Here is a 13603-nt window from a genome sequence, read left to right on the forward strand (position 1 = left end):
CATAGTCTTTGAAAAGTCGTGGCAGTCCATTGAAGCTTCCAGAGACTGGAAAAGTGAAAACATAAAATACATTTTTAAAAAGGGAAAAAAGGAAACCCAGAAAACTACAGGCCACTCAGTCTCACCTCTCTGCCTGGCAAGATCTTTGAGCTGATCATCCTGGAAGGCATCCACATAAGGCAAATAGAAAACAGAGACATTGCTTGTGATAAGCAACATGGCTCCACTGAGGGCAAATCATGCCTGACTAACTTGGTAGCCTTCTACAATGGGGCTACAGAACTGGTAGATAGGAGCAGAGCAATTGGTGTCATCTACCCCAACTTGTGCAAAGCACTAAAATGGAGAGACGTGGATTTGACATTTGGAGCACTCAGTGGGTAAGGAATTGGCTGGATACTTGTATTCAAAGATTTGCAGTCAATGGTTTAATGTCCAGATGGATACCAGTGATGAGCACAGTCCTTCATTCTTCACCACTAACCTTCACTCAGGGGTTAGTACTGGGACCAGTACTATTAGTGTATTTGTTATTGATGTGGGCAGTGGGATTGAGTGCACCCTCAGCAAGAAGGTAGTCAACCCAAGCTTAGTGATGTGATTGACATGCAGGAGGGAAGGGATGCCACCCAGAGGGACCTGGACAGGCTTGAGATGTGGGTCTGTGGGAAACTCATGAAGTCCAGCAAAGCCAAGTGCAAGGTCCTGCACCTGGGCTGGGGAAATCCCAAAAATGAAGTCAGTCTGGGGCATGAGAGCAGCCCTGCAGAGAAGGACTTGGGAGTGTTGTTGGATGAAAAACTGCAGATGAGTCAGCAATGTGTTCTTGCAGCCCAGGAAGCTAATCACATCCTGAGCTGCATCCAAAGAAGTCTGGCCATCAGGTTGAGGGAGGCGGAGAGCAACTTTTTACTTGGGCAGAAAATGATAGGACGAGGGGCAATGGCTTTAAACTAAAAGAGGGGAGATTTAGACTAGGTATTTTGAAAAAGTTCTTTACTGAGAGCGTTGTAAGGCAGTGGAATAGGTTGGCCAGGTTGGATGGGGTTTTGAGCAACCTGGTCTAGTGGAAGGCATCCTGGTCAATGGCAGAGGGATTGGAACTAGATGTTTTTAAAAGTCCCTTCCAACTAAAACCATTTTATGTCTCTGCAATTCTAGGATTCTATGACTGATTCTATGATTCTATATTCCTGAAGTGGTTAACACCATTTTATGGTAGCTATGAAAAACAGAGCTCAAGGAAAGTGGATGAAATTCAAAACTTTTTTTTTTTTTTTTTTTTTCTGGGTTATAATAGTCATTCTGAATCTACAATATGCTTTACGTGAATAACTTCATTTATACTGCAATGCATTTCTTGATACTATGTGGCAGTGACCCAAAGCAATCCAGTAGTTTGATTTTTGGAAGTTAAAACTACCACATTTCCACTATATGTGAGAACTTAACATTTCTCACTGCCATCATATCCAGTTGTTCCTGTGCTTAATAACAGAGTAAGAAATGACATATGGTAAACTATGCCCTACATGAATATTTTTGTGTACCCTCTTAATAAGATAGTGATAAATAATAACACACATAAGGAGTCATTAGTGTGTCATTGTGCAGTTTGTGCAAGTATCATTTGTTGAGGATGAAATTTGTCTCTAAGAGTTAGCACATGGGCATATTTAATATGCACAATGCATTCTCATATTACCCATAGATTCTGTGCCATCTCTTTGCCCAGAGGTGAATTTAATTTGCATTACTATCCTTGAATACAAAAGGTTACTTTCCAGAGCTCATGTTCTAGGCACACAAATGAAAGGTGTTCCAAACCACTGGTAAGTAATATAGAAGTTTAAAAAAGTGTGCATTTTTATTATTCATAGCTATGGATTAAGGTACTGCTGTAACTTTATAACAATAGTATGAATATTGCAAATAAATGACTTAAAATTATATAGAGAAATCAATTAGAATTTACTGCAGAAGTGTTTCAATCTAAATCAAAATGTGACAGTGAAAGAGCAAAGTGGAAAAACCTCTAAATGGCTCATTATGAACACCTCTTAAAATACATTTGCCATCCTCCAAGGTCTCTGTCTCCTATACATTGAACTTTTTGTTTTACCAACTGCAATGTGTAGTGATCAAAAGGAAAATAAATATTTACTTTTTTACAAGCCCGAAGTAGGGCTTGAATGTAAAAGCTTACATTTTTTGTAACTTTAATATTTGATCTAAAACAAGATATTAACTCTTCATGCAAATTATGACTTGCCAGAAGATTTAAAATATTTCTGTGTTGGGAAGAGATAATTTTGTATGTTAACAGCTAACAGTGGGCAAGCCAAAAAGTTTTGTAGGCTACTGCCTGGATGAATTATATTATGTCAGATTATGAGGATGTTAAATTTCAGTGAAAAACTAGATATGCTTACAGTTCATTTTAAGTTATTTTTTTTTCCTTCAAAATTCTTCTGTTAAGAGGTACATATTTGTCTAAGGATATTACTAGTTTATTAGTCTCAGAGTTAACAGGAATTTTTTTCTGGACTAGAACGCTCTGAAATAAGACAGAAATGACTGACTGTCCTGTACTAAGGGCTGTTGTATTTTGAAGTTCTTAGCTTAATCCTTTTTCTGTGTGAACAAATGCAGAGTTATATAAGAAATTGGAAATTACACATGGTTTTTAAAAAATGTCAGTCATTTTTCATAATAGTATGTTGTTCAGATATGACCTGCTCACTGCACTCTAATTACTCTAATTACATTATTTGGTCAACAAGTTACCAGTTGCAATTGTACAGCCTTGTTTTTTGTGTCCTGCTGTCAGCAACTGGGAAGAGGGGCTGTGTGCTGCTGTGTTTGCATTATACCCTACCTTAGCAGGAGCTACAACTCAACTGACAGAGAACGAATTCCAGTTCTTGATGATTAACCTACAGCTCTAAATGAAAAATCAGGTGCTGCTTTGTTCCAGTTCCATGCACAAGAAGCTGGGTAGGGTGTCATTCTTAATGGGATGACTTCATCAGCCTGGCTGCCCTGTGTTCCCACAGAACACCCACTTCTGCAGCCAGCAGTGAAAGAAAGAAACTAGTGGCTTACCAGTGTAACTCCACCTGCACCCAATATAAACCACTGCTGGTAGGAAAATGAAGATCAGTCTCCTATTTTGAATATTAAAAATCCAAAAACTTTTCAAGATGAAGAGTGATGTATTCCTTCAAGACATAATTGTGGATGAAGATTACAATAATAACACCTCTTGTAAATTAAGCAGCTAGTAGAACCCAAGGATGACTAGATGATCCTGGAGATCTTTTCCAATCTTTATAATTCTGTGATTCTATGATTCTAGGATATTGTGCTTTAAATAATGTTTCAAAACAAAACAAACAAACAAACAAAACCCACAAAAACAAAAACACCACCATATTTCCCTAAAAATATGCTTAGATTTTCCAGCGTGGAGGCTTAGTACCAGCACAGTTTCATTACTAGCTTTCCATTTGTGTTGTGATGTGATTGGATTGAAAGAGTGCCAGGGCTTATCTACTTTATTATCTGTTTTTTCAGTTGCCAAAATAAATGTTTATAGCTGATTGGCAAATACTGCTTCTTTTCTTTCTTTCTCTCTTCTTTCTCTCTTTCTTTCTCTCTTTCTTTCTCTCTTTCTTTCTTTCTTTCTTTCTTTCTTTCTTTCTTTCTTTCTTTCTTTCTTTCTTTCTTTCTTTCTTTCTTTCTTTCTTTCTTTCTTTCTTTCTTTCTTTCTTTCTTTCTTTTTCTTTTTTTCTAGGAATTCGCTTTTCCAGTGAAGTTGCTTTCAATGAAACAAAAACTAAAGTACTTTTCCCATTTCCTCCTGTAGCTGCATAATTTTATTCTCCAAGTCCCCCCGCCTTTATTTTTTTTTTCTGAAACTAATGTTAGCTCCTGTTCTCTTGCTTTTGCTGTCTCCTTTAGTAATTTTTTCTTTCACTTCATCTTTCTCTCACTTTTAACATCCTTTTCTTTGTCTTAACACATACTCTGCCTTCAAAATGCTACATTCTTCAAAATGAGAGGTGGGGTTCCTGCTGCAGAATGGTGTGCTTAAACTGGTAGACAGAGTGCAAGGAAATAAAGTCTGTTTTAATATCATTAAATGCAAAGGCATACATTTAATACAAAAACAAATAAGGCATACAAGATTAAGGAACGCTATCTTGCAAAGAATTGACTTGAAATCACACTGTTTATCCTAGTCTAACATTAGAGTGGAAAGGGATAATATTGAGTAAGAGTTGTACAGTTATATGACCAGGACTAAGTTCCTGAGAAGGGTCTGAAAAACAAATAATAGTAATGAGATAATATTTCCCTGGAGGATTCCAGCATAGGAGGTGAAAGGAGAGTAGTCTATGAAGTAAAGTTTGATGGAAAACCAAGAGGCACTGCCAAATCTGTTTTTAATTGAAATCCTATCTGTGGATCAAAGAATGATTCAGAGACTGCCAGTATCCTCAAGCTTTCATGTGGCAATGTAATAAATACCCATCAAGCTACCTGCACTCTTTGCCAAACAAGTGCCAAAGAAGGAAAGCGAAGAGGACAAGCAGACACTTCAGGATTTCACTTGATATGTATTAGCTAAGTACTAGAGTAAGATGAGGAAAGGGAAAATGGATGAGAGGGGGAAAGTAAAAAAGAGAATACAAGAGCAGAACTGAGGCCTGTCATATTTTGCAGTCCTGTCCTTTCCATTTAACGTAAAATTCTTCTTTTCTAAATGTCAAAAAGTCAGAAAGTAGTCATGTGACTGTATGTATTGTTTGTCAGTGACTTTAATCTGATCACAACAAAGAACTAATTTGTGTCTCACCACCTGTCCTGTAAATTCAGCCTCAAAAGCAAAGGTCAGGTTGAGCTACTTCTTTTTCACAACTCTTAAGAAAGTGTTTAGATTACTACCACTCCTGTATTTGTACATACCATCACCTTCCAATTATGCTCACATGCCTTTGCTCATATGTTACTGACTGCTTTTGTAAAGGATCGGTTCTGCTTGTGACTAACAAGGAGGAAAAGGTTTCAGGTTACTTTGACTCAAGTTTCATCTTCAAGACTCATGTGAGTAAAGTGAAACAAATAGAATGATGCTAGGCAGGACTTTGGGTAAGCACAAACATGCACATGCAGACACACATTTTCATGAGAACATTTCATTTAAGATGCATTAACATAGCCATTCCTTTGATCACACTTGCATATTAGCAAGCAACATATTTGCAGTATCTTTTTGCTATGCAACATCACAATATTTAATAAATAATGTTTCACTATTATAGAATAGAATCATAGGATCATTTAGGTCGGAAAAGATCTCTAAGATCATCAAGTCCAACTGCTAACCTAGCTAGCACTGCCAATTCTCCCACTAAACCATGCTCCTAAGCATCACCCCCTCGTATTTTTTGAATACCTCTAAGGAAGGTGACTCAACAACTTACCTGGGCAGCCTGTTCCAATGCTTCACCATCCTTTCAGTGAAGAAACTTTTCCTAATATCCAACCTAAACATCTCCTGGCACAACTTGAGGCCAATCCCTCCTTCTCTATTGCTTGTTGCTTGGACAAAGATACTGACTCTCACCCCCCTACAACCTCCTTTCAGGTAGCTGTAGAGCGTGATAAGGCTCCCATGAGGCTCTCATGAGCCTCATTTTCTCTAAGCCAAACAATCCCATCTCCCTCAGCTACTCCTCTTTAAAAGTTCTCTAGACCTTTTATCAGCCTTGTTGCTCTTCTTTGGACACACTCAAGCACCTCAATGTCCTGCTTGTACTGAGGGGCCCAAAACTGAACACAGTACTCAAGGTGTGGCCTCACCAGAGCACAGGGGGACAACCACCTCCCTGGTCCTGCTGGTTACACAATTCCTGATACAAGCCAGGATGTGTTTGACCCTCTTGGCCACCTGAGTACATTGCTGGCTTGACCAATTGGTATCAACCAACATCCTCAGTTCCTTTTCCACAGGGATTATGTAGAGAACTAATAAAGTTTCTCTCTCTGAAATGACTCTTAAATTACCTTCAGAAATGTAATATTTTTGTATCTGGTTTCTTGTGTGTGTGTCTTTCTGTCATCTTTCCAATTTCATGATTACTTTTTGTTTGGGTTGTTGGGTATTCTTATGTCACCAGTATTCAAAAGAGAACAGAGTATTCTAAAGGTATTTATCATTTATAAGGAAAGAATTGTGTTCTCTGAATGAAGAAACGGATGTAAATTAACCAAAATTCTCAACTGTTTCACAAATCTCAGTTACCTTATCTATAAGCTACACAAATCTTTATTATTTTGTATTGGTGCCCATAGAACTAAAATTATTCCTGTTTGAAAAGTGCTTTGTGGGAAAGTCATTTATATAAACCCAACTTAATTGTATTTGTTTAACTATTATTATAATTGCTTTTCTCCTGTGAAGAAAGGCTGAGAGAGCTGGGGATGTTCAGCTTGAAGAAGAGAAGGCTCAGGGGTGACATAATTCCAGCTTTTCAGTTCTTATAAGGGGCTTATAAAAAAGGAGACCAACTTTTTGCTCAGGCAGGCAATGATAGGACAAGAGGGAGTGTTTTAAACTAAAAAAGGGGAGATTATATTAGAGGTTAGGAGGAAATTCCTCACTCAGAGGATTGTGAGGCACTGGCACAGGCTGCCCAGAGAAACTGTGGATGCTCCATCCCTGGAGGTTCTCAAGGCCAGGCTGGATGGGGCTTTGGCCAACCTGGTCTGGTGGGAGGTGTCCCTGCACATGGCAGGGGGGTGGAACCAGATGGTCTTCCATCCCAAAACATTCAGTTATTCCTTGATGATTCTATAACTTTCATTGGCTAATTTATGAAATGCTTAATGAGGGAAAATTTGTTATGTTCTCTTTGGTTTTGTTTTATTTATTTATTTATTTGCTTATTTGGTTTCAATGGGAGGTACTTATAAAGCTATTGATTATATAGAGGATAAGGGACTCAGAATTAACACTAGTCTTGGGATATTTTTACACGTACAATCTAATAATTTTAATTTGCAGATGATAAAATTCAAAGGCTGATATTGACTCTGCCATGAATGGATAATAGGGCTTCTTTGTCTCTGCACAGTCTTTGAAACAGAAGTGAAAAACTGGGCGTGTTCATATGAGACAATCCTCTGTTGCCCAGAGCTTTATGAGACCTGCCTGCCACTTTTCCTTTCAAAATACTCACCATAACATGTTTGACACCATCTTTCCATTTCATTACAACAAGGGAACATCAACTACAGTGAGTCCTAGACCAGCCCGGTGGAATAAATTTACAAGTTAACTAAATAAATCTGTACCCTGCCCACTCTGTCTATTCAGGGCCAGACATTTCTTTCATGCTTGAAAGTCCAGCATTTTCCAGTGACATCTTGAGCTGCTACAGACTTTCTGTATCTCATTCTTTCCACCACCTCAATGCCTACTTTCTTGCTTCCTCTCTAATCCTCTCAGGGAGTCTGGATTGGTTCTTCAGCTGCTTCCAGGCTGCATCTCTCTCTGCTTGGCCTGAACCTGCACGTTAGAGAGATTCTTCCAGCTGAAAATATCCAGTTACTTCAAGAGTTATTTCACCTGACCCAGCACACAATAACCAAGACAAGACTGTCCAGAAACATGTTTTCATTGAAGTATAGTGCATAGCATGCATATGCATTACTAAACAAAGAAAATAATGCTTTCTGTCACAAACTTTCCTGTACTTCAGTGTTACATATAAGGATGAACAAAATCTAAGAGATACTCATTGTGGAGTTTGGGATCTAATAAAAGCCACATTTTGAGATTAACATTTCAGTTCTTTATTCATGCAATGAGATTTTCAGTCTGAGGTAGGCAGCTGTTTCCTAAGGTTGAAGGCTTCCCTTCACTTGGCTTCACTGGTCTACATTTGCCTTCCAGGCACCTTACAAACAACCAAAATCTTTCTCCTACAAATGCACCCACAGCTGGTAGACATGCCATCTCCAAGAGGATGTGTCTATGCTCACTGGACTCTTCAGCAAACATGTACATTTAGAGCATGAATATACAGAAATGATAAGTAACAGCTCACATATCACCATCATGTCCCAATATTCTTTATCACAGCTATACTTTCCATTCTTGTTTTTGTAGTTACAGCATAGGTATTCAAATAAGTGAACAGGAGAGGGTAAATAAAGCATCACATAAGGTAAAATGTGTGTTTTGCAACATCTGTCTGACAATTCAGATGTAAAGACCTGCTGAGTAATTTGAGGATTGCTCCATCCTTAAAAGCATAATCTTTCAGTACTTTAAAGATTATATCTGATCCTTTTCTGAGTGCTGGGGCAATCTGCATATTTGTGTACTACAAACTTTAAATGACATAAATCAAAGCTGACAAACTAAAAACGTTGTTGAAGTATCTAAAATCCATAATGCTGTCATTCCCATGATTCAATAGACCCTTTCCAGGTTTGATTGAAAGATTCCTCTATAGCTCTCCAACCCTAGTCTGAAAAGCCAATGCATTTAGTAGGACTGACAGGATATGATTAATGTTGTTAAAAATATATCAGCATGTATTAGGGCAGACTTTTTGTATCCATTCAGGCCAATCAAATTGTCCATTATCAAATGAGGTAAGAAAATAAATAAGAGGCTTTCAGTGTCACATTCAGACTTTCTGATTACATTTGTTTTTTTTTTTGCAATGTCATTTGCTATCACTTGTTACTTTTCATTAGAACTCAGTTGTCTCTGAAACATGAAAAAGCTGAACATCAGTCATGCTGAATTAAAAATACACAACTTATGCATAAATTTGGCGTTCAGAAAGTGTAGAACATTGTCCTTGAACAAAAATTTCCTTGGTAAATATGTCTCTACTCAGTCTGCAAATGTACCAGATAGCTGAAGTGCTGTCCTCTGGAGATGCATAAATTTCCATCATGTTGCTATTACTAGAAGACCTACCAGCTACCAGTGGACAAATTGTCATGGAATCACAGAATGGATGTCATTGGGTCCAGCCTCTCTGATCAAGCAGGGAAACCCAGAGCAGGTTGCCTAGGACCACGTCCAGGACCATTGCATTTGAAGATCTTAAAGGAGAAGAAACCCCTCTCTGGGCAGCCTGTGCCAGTGCTTAGCCCATAGTCATGGGTATTACGACTGTTAGAGGTACATCAAGCTTGATTTTGGCAATTGGATTATCATTCTGTTGTGCACTTTGCCCTCTCATCTCTTTCTGTGTGGGCAGAAACACACAGAATTACTGCAATGGGGAAGTATCTGCCTTAACAGGAGAAAGACTGCCAATGGTGTTTAGAGTTCAAAGACCTTGATGTGAGAATGTGTGTTAATTGAACTTAACTTTATAGAAATAGATAAGATGCTGGAGGCAACTTAAAAGTAGTCTTGAAGAGGAGAGGTTTGCAGAAATAAGGCAGCAAGCACTACGATAAGCTTAAAGATGAATCAACCGTGACATGTGTATTGACTGAGACACAGTGAATTTACAAAGAAAATGTGTATCACCGTGACAGAAGAAATTGCTTATGGCATGACTTTAAAATGAACTGCAGAAAAAGCAGTGGACACACTTTGTTAACTCTTCTCCTGTTAAAGCCATATAGTTCAGATTGCTCCAAAAATCCTTAGGTGTGAGCTGTACATTTCCAGGGCAGTATTCTCAATATATGAATCTGAATCTTTGGAGGATCATGACCTTTGAGAATAACACACATGGTCATTAATGTCCAACTGAAATATATTTTTAAAATAAGTATCATATGATTTTGTGATTTAATCATAGAATCATAGAATCATTAATGTTGGAAAGGATCTCCGAGATCATCTGGTCCAACAGTCCCCCTACCACCAGTATTATATGTAAAATTTGGATAATTATCAGAACATTTTTTAATCATAATGACCATACTACCAGGATTTTCCTTCCTGGACTCCTGCAAGAGTCCATAACAAAGTTTACTTCAGGTCACAATTCCCATGTGAAAACTGGACCAGAATTGAAGACTGCTGTTCTGTACTATTATATACCATTAGTAGATGGCTGCAATTTGAAGATCAGCTTCTATTTCAGGCATGCTAAAACTGAAGGCACGTCTGTAATCACAATTCCTTTTAATATTTATACTGCATTCTCTCTTCCTGGGTCTGTTATTTAGATCAATCCATCAGACTTAGATTTCAGGGCCCTTTTACCAGGGTGTGGAAACTCTGGCTTAAGTTTTTCTCCTTCTTCCAAGAAGAAGAATTCATACTGCTTTTTATATTCTGTGATTTAGACTGTTGGTTTTGCTCTCTGGGCAAGACTTGTTCTGAGGAGTCTGTGTTTTGAAGTAAAATTAATAGAATCTGTGAGAACAAATGTCTAAACATTTCAAACTAATTCCAGATTAGCTTTGATACTCCCTGGAGACCATTTTTATTCTTGGCTGTGGTGGTGAATATCCAGGTGGAATTCTCTACTGAGCTACTACATGGTTAAGTTTGCAAACAAACAAACATGTAGAAATGCTGTCTCAAACCTTTTGAATTTGTGGAACATGTGGCAGTCAGATCTTTGTGTTGATTTACTATACTGTTTCACTAGACGAGTGACTTAGAAAACCTGATGAAGTAGTGAAGGCACTTTGGCACTTCTCGGTGATGGGAGTGAATGCACAGCAATTCTCTGTGTTATTCATAACATTTAGCAATGTGTTAGAATAAAAGACTCCTCCTTAGTAGAATATTTTATGGTTCAGACCATATAGTGAATGGGTTTATTCCACCATATCTTCAACAGCTACTATAAAAAGGTTTTTTAATAATATGCCACAGAATTATTTCGATACTACATGATATATAATACTTCATACTGAAAAATATTTCCAAAATATTACAAAACACATCAAATGAGAAAGTAATGCAACTTGAAAAGAGTATAAGAGTCTACAAATATTCATTTTACTTCAATAATAGTTATGTTTCAGTTTTGGACCATAGCATCTGAATACAAATGACAATATATTTCTAGAATTGCATTGAGATTGATAATGTGATTGAGAAGATGAGAAAATTGCACGTAGGGAGAGATCCATATGTAGCAGAACAAGCTGAAATGAGAACTTCCTTAATTCCCAGTAGTCCCATCATATGAAACGAAAGCATTTGTCCCTTTCTATCCACCAACAAGAGAGGAATAATCTTTGCCCCGCGGGCTAATCTCACCCTAAGTGGCAATCCCATTTCAGAACTACCACGGTGTGAACTGTAAGGAAAGAAAAGCCTCCTGCTTTTATTCACCACAGTTGAAGATTATTTTTGTACTAATGGAAAAGCCAAGATCATTGACAGCACAGCAGTGAAAATCTACACTTTATGGCTATGATGTTGTTCCAGATTTTGAGTACATATTCCTGTGAGATGGATGTGTCCCAAAGAGAAAAAATGCTGTTTTATCTCAAACTTTTCATGCATTACCAGAAAATGTCATATGAGTGAATCTGAACTACATTTACATATATATAAAAGCTATATTCTCTTTGTTTTATTTCTGCTTCTTAAACTTTGTCACTTTATAAATTAAATCTACCAGCATTTTCATGTGTGAAGCTGCCCAGAATCTGCCTATCATTGTAGTAAAGGGGTACAAAATAATGTTGATTAGAAGTTATAAAAAAAAAATGTTTCTTTTAGACATTAAGATTGTATATAAACACAGTCTTGAAATGTGCCTGACTAAAGCCTGATTTTCTATTCAGGCAGTCTACACTTCAGCAGGGAACCAGAAAGACACAAGCCTTTGTACAGATCTTACTCTCCAGCAATACAAAAGTCAAATTCTATGAATACAGTTTTATATTTCATTATTAGATTATTTAAATTTAGGTGTTAAAAAACAACAACAACAATAAAATTGCAACCAATGCAAAGGAAATAATTTGGAAATTATGAGCATCAGCATTTGGAGCTCCTTGGTAAATTCTGGCTTGAAAAGATAATGAAAAATTAAGTTTCTAACACATTCGCAATATTTGTACTCATTCCCTTCTTTCATACTGTTGACATTCTGGTATAATAACATCTCTTCTGCATACACTTATACATGTAGAAACATATTCAATGTGCTTTAAAAAATCATACCCACCTCTAATCATAAGGGCACAACCATTGTTCCAGTGACAGGAAAAGTGGAAACATAAACTCCATTTTTAAAAAGGGAAAATAGGAATCCCAGAAAACTACAGACCACTCAATTTCACCTCTCTGCCCGGGTTGATCCTCCTAGAAAGTGCTAAGGCACATGGAAAACACAGAGGTGACTCGTGACAGGCAACATGGCTCCACTAAGGTCAAATCATGCCTGACTAACTTGGTATCCTTCTACAAATTGATTATACCACAGATGGATCGGGCAGAGCATTTGGAATAAGAAACCATTTTATCCACAGTTTCTGAAGTGATTTTGTTGCTATTTTCATAGACTTTATCAAGGAGAAGCAGATTTCATGTAAGTAACCAAATACGTATATGTTTGATTGACATCGGAAGAGTTGAGCAACCCCTTCAGTACCAAGCAAAGGTAGAACCAAACAGGATGTGGTGGAACTTCCTTGTGATTTATTAGTGCAGAAAATACTTCATAGATAGAAACACTACAAGTTCTGAGCATTACTGGCCAAGTTTCAAAATATGAGGGCCAGCCTGAACAGCAGCTGAGGTTATTTTTGTGTGTGTTTATATGGTCTTAAAATGCAGATAATTTGAGGCTATCAAGCTGTGCAATGGTTAAACTGTGTAAGTACATAGTTTGATTTTTCTGTACTACCACATCTCTCCTTTTTGTTGGCAGACCTCATATTATCATATTACAAGTTCTTCTATCATATCCTTAGACTAAAGACCACTTTTCCCTATGACAGGGCAAAAAACAAGGTCCTCAACACAAGGGGACCTCCATGTCTACCTGGGATCTAATACTAGGAAAATGTTAAACCAGTTAATTAATAAAAGCTGATGGGAAAATTTACAACAGATTCAACCTGGATAGTAATAAATTTGGTTAGAGAGCATAAAACTGAAAGAACAGAGAAAAATCTCATTATTTTAATATGCTTATATCTAATTATATCATGAAAATATCCAGAGGAGCTGGATATCTGACCTTGGTAATCCAGTTGCTAGAAACCAGGAGCTTCTGCTTCCAGCATCGACTTGCAGCAGGCTGCAGACATGAGAGCACCTCTCCATATGCATGGCTTGTGTGGTATTTCATTGCTTCTACAACCCTGAATTCTGAAATGGATTCTTATCTACATCTTCCTCTTTGCAGGTGTAATATAAAAGTATTATATAGCATTCTGAACTGAAGACAACTTTTTGGCATTGATGCAAAATGGTAGAGGAAAAGGTTGCTCAGCATAGTTACTTTGAATACTATATTAACACTGGCAAAACATTTTCTTTCCATCTGCTTTGGTTTTCTGAGTTTTAATTTAAAACACTGTGCTTTTGAATGATAAGCTACGTACAAGGAAGGTAGAAGATAAACATGATCAATGAAAG

General features: G+C 37.4%; 1 long non-coding RNA gene across 1 annotated transcript in view; it reads right to left on the bottom strand.

Moving 5' to 3' along the window:
• LOC118156528 overlaps positions 1–12367 on the bottom strand; it is a 19371-nt gene extending 7004 nt beyond the window's left edge. The window contains exon 1 of the long non-coding RNA XR_004746303.1: positions 12186–12367. This is a non-coding gene — a long non-coding RNA (uncharacterized LOC118156528). The remainder of the gene's footprint in view (positions 1–12185) is intronic.
• Positions 12368–13603: the final 1236 nt, after the last annotated feature.

This window comes from Oxyura jamaicensis, chromosome Z, assembly GCF_011077185.1.
Source record: "Oxyura jamaicensis isolate SHBP4307 breed ruddy duck chromosome Z, BPBGC_Ojam_1.0, whole genome shotgun sequence".
NCBI lineage: Eukaryota > Metazoa > Chordata > Aves > Anseriformes > Anatidae > Oxyura > Oxyura jamaicensis.